Source organism: Carlito syrichta, unplaced genomic scaffold, assembly GCF_000164805.1.
Source record: "Carlito syrichta isolate Samal-C Ts95f unplaced genomic scaffold, Tarsius_syrichta-2.0.1 Scaffold303712, whole genome shotgun sequence".
In the NCBI taxonomy this organism is placed as follows: domain Eukaryota; kingdom Metazoa; phylum Chordata; class Mammalia; order Primates; family Tarsiidae; genus Carlito; species Carlito syrichta.
In genome coordinates this window covers 245,547-250,692 of record NW_007247808.1, presented here as the reverse complement: position 1 = coordinate 250,692, position 5,146 = coordinate 245,547, and the positions used below count along the sequence as shown (strand labels likewise).

The 5,146-nt window shown below is 43.3% G+C and overlaps 1 pseudogene; it reads left to right on the top strand.

Moving 5' to 3' along the window:
- Positions 1–942: 942 nt before the first annotated feature.
- On the top strand, positions 943–2,702 carry LOC103261475 (annotated as a pseudogene).
- Positions 2,703–5,146: the final 2,444 nt, after the last annotated feature.

The following is a 5,146-nucleotide window of genomic DNA, read 5'->3' as shown; positions in this document are numbered from 1 at the left end:
GCACACACATCGCACGCATGGGCACACTTGCATATGATAAGACATAGTTGAGCAGAAAGTTATTCTTGCCCTCCCAATTTAAGCCAATATTGGGAGAAAGTAGAAGCTAATCTTATTTTGTCTCCTGTGAGATGACAGTCATTTCTCACAAGATGATTTCTGAAATTGGAGACTCAGAAACTGCAAGGGTTTCATGACTAACCAAAACAAAGAAAAAAATCTGAAATTCAAATACTTAATAGAACTAGTCATTTGGAAAAAAAGAGTTTACTGTCAGTTGGGCTCATGTCCTTCATCAAAACATCTCCGTATCAGGAATACGAATGGGTTCATCACTTTAGATTATCCAGTTGAAAACAATGGACCAGAAATATATGATCCTTTCCAATGAAACAAGTTTTTGTATTAATTCCATCATCTTTGAGTGTCCTACTATTTCATTGTGTCCTTCACCAGCAACAAAAATTTGGGACTGACCCGTCATCCTCCTCTCACAAGTGGAAAAGTCTCTCATTGGCAACAAAACATATTATGCAATCAAGTATGTTTTCCAAACAAATCTTTCAATTTTTGATGAAGACTTCCCATTTTTCAGTTCTCTATCCTTAGAGCTCAAGAAATAGATTTTGGAAGCTAATGTGCTAACAGAGCTATGAAAGGCATGCACATATTAAAATTTTGATGGAATATTGTGCCCTTTTGTTAATATGCCATGTGTTCTTCACAGCATGGCTTCTTATAAAAGCTATGTTGTTAGAGGGACAGGGTCAAGGACAGAGAATCAGTGAGAGAAAATCTGGCTGTCTCTGGGAAAGGAGAACCTCTCTGCCTCACAGTGATTTGCAATGGGGGAGAAGAAACAGTTGGCTTCAGACATAAGCAGGAGACCACACCAGGTCACCCCAGATAAGACTGTGAGCATTGCCCCTCCCTCTCCGGGGAATGTCTCAGCAAAAGCTGCGAAAACTCCAACAGGTAATATCAGACTACAAAGGTCCCAGTGTGTCTGAGAACAGTGATGCTAGCCAGGAGTATCACCCCCAAGTCTGTGCCAAGTGCTGTGCACAGTTCACTGACCCAGCTGAATTTCTCATCCACCAGAATGTATGTTCTACTGACCCTCTTGTAATGGTGATAACTGGGGGCCAAGACAACCCCAACAATTCTTCAGCCTCCTCAGAACCCCAACCTGAGGGTCACAGTCATCCTCAGGTCATGGACACAAAGCACAGCAACCCCACAGAGACCCAGTCATCCATACCCACAGATCTCACCTGGGGCCTAGAATGGAGAGGAGCGGAGTCTCCTGGGCATTTTCTGGTTGCTGCCACAGGCACAGCAGCTGCCCAGAGACAGGAGCCTGATCTTGGCTAGGCCCAACCCCATCACCTCCATAATCCACCCCATGCCCCCTTTCCCTCCCCAACCCCCAGCCCCCCCCATGTAGGCAGTGACCCATTGAATATCCCCTGATCTTGGAAGAGCTAAGGGCACTGCAGCAGCAGCAGATCCATCAGATGCAGAAGAATGAGCAAATCTGCAGGCAGGTGCTGCTGCTTGGCTCCTTAGGCCAGATAGCGGGTGCCCCTGCCAGTCTCTCAGAGCTACCTGGGACAAGGACTGCCTCTTCCACTGAGTCCCTGGTGCCTTCTTCAGCCCCATCAAGCCTGTCCAAACCAGCATCTTCTTCTTCCTCCTCCTCCTCCTCCTCCTCTTCCTCCACAGGGGCACAAATGCCCAAGCAATCTTTCTTTCACCTTTACCACCCAGTGGAGTCACAGCATCCTTTCTCTGTTGGAGGGGTTGGGTGAAGCCACAAACCTACCCCTGTCCTACCCTGCCCACTCTCCAGCCCTGCCAGGCAGCACAGATCAGCTAATTGCCTCACCTCATCTGGCATTCCCAAGCACCACAGGACTACTGGCAGCACAGTGTCTTGGAGCAACCCAAGGCCCTGAGGTCGCTGCCTTGCCTGGGCTTCTGAAGCCAAAAAATGGAAGTGGTGAGCTGGGGAAATGATGGATCCCTTGGAGAAGCCCAGTGGGAGGCACAAATGCTGCTTCTGCACCACAGTATTTGGCAGTGACAGTGCCCTGCAGGTACATCTTTGTTTCCACACAGGTTAGGCCCTATAAGTACAATGAATGTGGCAAATGTTTCACTACCTGTGGCAACCTCTTCACTACCCGTGGAAACCTCAAATTGCATTTCCAACAGTATCGGGTAAAGTACCCACATGTACAAATGAACCCACACCCAGTACCAGAGCATCTAGACTGCATCATCACCAGCAGCAGCCTGCCCTATGGCATGTCCGTGCCACCAGAGAAGACGGGGGAGGAGGCAGCCACACCAGATGAAGGTGTCGAATGCAAGCTTCTGGTGGCCTCTACTACAGCACTCAGTGTCACAGAGTGCCTGACCCTGCTCTCCACCAGAAAAGGCACAGCTGCCGCTCTGGGGTTGCCCACTTTCAATAAGTTTGTGCTCATGAAAGCCGTGAAACCCAAGAATAAAGCTGATGAAAGCACTGATCCTCACCCCCAGGGAGTGAGGGCTCAGCCATCAGTGGGGTGGCAGAAAGTGGCACAGCAACCCACATGCAGCTAAGTAAGCTGATGACCTCACTACCAAGTTGGGCACTGCTCACCAACCACTTCAAGTCCACTGGCAGCTTCCCCTTCCCCTATGGTCTATTCTGAAGCCAGTTCCTCGCTTTCCTGTCAAGTGGCCTGTGCATGAACCCAGGAGTTCCAGCCCTGGCTCCACTACTACTTCAGGACTGGCCATACCACTGTTGTTTGGCTCAGAAACTGTGACTGGGAAGTGCGCAGTGGTGTGCCAGAGATCATGGGGGGTTTCCTAGCACCAGTGTGCTTCTAGTTTTAGATAACTCCCTTTTTTATTCAATGGCCTCCTCATCTTCCTCTTTCAAGACACTAATCCTCCCCATTTTGCTGGGAACTGTGTCTTTGCACTGTCTGATTCTTAAGAGTTCCAGTGTTAGGGAGATGAGCTCCAAGTGGTGTCCTCCCTGCCTCTCTGTCTTGTATTGAGATGTAGTATTTACTCTTAACATGGGATCATTTGGAACAGGAATTCTGAGGAGGAGAGAGTGGAGGTTTTGCTGTTGACTGACTTAAATGGTGGCATCTCCTCCAAGCCTGTAGGCTCCAGAACTTCCTAACATAGTAAAATGAGTGTCTTCCTCTCCACCATTAGCGGTGTTTTGACCAAAAAAAAAAAAAAAATCTATGTTGCGCTTTTCAGTTTTTTTTTTCAAACTAGTTTATGTATGTTAGGGTTGATGATTTTTTCCTAACCCAAAAAGCCCAAACCTTGTAATCATTCAATGGCTGGACATCTTTACTTTTCTTAGCAAAATTGTCTTGCAATTTTTTGATAGTACCTCTTTTTTGGGCATTACAACTAGTAGGCAAAAAAAAAAAGCTTGCTAATTATTCTTCTATAATTATTAATTGTTGAATGATTATTAATCATAACTAATTTATTATTGCTATTGTTTAAACATGATTTAAAAGCACCTTTTATTATTAAGTCATTAGCTATTTGATGTTTATCTTTAGTTACCATTGCATCTGCTAGAGTCAAGATGAATGTCCTGGCCTGTGTCCCCAACCGAAAGCAGAGATTATTACATGAGCTTATGTGCAAGTGGCTTATTTTGAAAACTTTAGGGAAAAAAAATAGAGGAAAGACAGCCACTTGAAGAATATATTGAACTGGTTACAGTTGCAAGCAACTGGTGCTTGATCTCTCTCAAACCTGAAACTGTACAGAATTTTTCTTTCAAGAGATGGGAAAAGAGAGTATTTAGTCACCAATTCCAATTCCTCAATGGTCACAAGTTGCCCATTGGCATTAATCTCTTTAAATTTCCAGGTTGCACCTGTTCCAAAATGACTACACAGGTTCCCAAAGTCATCCCACCTGTGCCATTAGAGACCCCTCATAGCAGAAAAAATATATATACATGTGAATATGAGTTAGCATCTGCTGCATCAAAAGCTTACAGAGATAAAAGTAGACAAAAAGAAGATTGTGAAGCTGGACAAGCGGTATCCAATATAGTTAAAAATATAGTTTAAGCTTAAGTAAGCAAATAAATTCTTAATCTAAAATTATTGGTACTTGCTGTAACTCTAGCATATGGACAGCCATTTTACCTAATGGGGAACAATTATATTATGATGATTTTTATTCTGAAAATGTTTAATATTTATTTATTCTATATATAACTGCAAGTATTTCAATATGACTCGTAGAATTTTTGTGTTTTTTAAATTTTAAACTTTATCCTACATTCATTGCATTATTTTAAACAGAAAATAAACATTACTATATTTATATTTTAAAATAAACACTTTAGCAATGATATAGAGAATGAATTAAACAGACTATTACATTAGTACAAATGATAAATAAAGTAACTTACAACTCTGGTAATAGCCATAAAAATGGAGATACGGAGTCGGGTACATTGGCTCATGCCTGTAATCCCAGCACTTTGGGAGGCAGAGGCAAGAGGATTGCCTGAGCTCAGGCGTTCAAGACCAGCCTGAGCAACCATGGTGAGACCTCATCACTATAATGAATCAAAAAATTAGTCAGGCGTGGTGGCACATGCCTGTGATTCCAACTACTTGGAAGGCTGAGGCAGTACAGTAACCTGAGCCCAGCAGTCAAGGCTGCAGTGGCTTTGAGCATGCCACTGCACTCCAGTCTGAGTGACAGAGTGAAACTCCAACTCAGAAAAAAAAATGGAGATATGGTAAAAGATATAAAAGATGTTGAAGTAAAGTCAACAGAAGAATAATTGGATAAGAGGAACAGGAAAAAGAATGGGGTTAAGATGATTCCAAGATTTTTTATTTAAGTGGACAGATTTTGATGTTTTTCGTCTCTGTCTCCAAGACCACCACCCTTCTCTAAACAACAATAATGAGCTATAAGACCATTGTTTCTCACCTAGACTGCTGAAATATTCTCATCATTAGTTTTTTCTGAATCTACTCCTCCTCCCTCCAACCCAGCATCCTGACAGCAGCCAGAATGATATTTTCAGAGCATAAGTTTTGATTCTTTTTTTTTTTTTTTTTTTTTGAATTGGAGTCTCAGTCTGTCA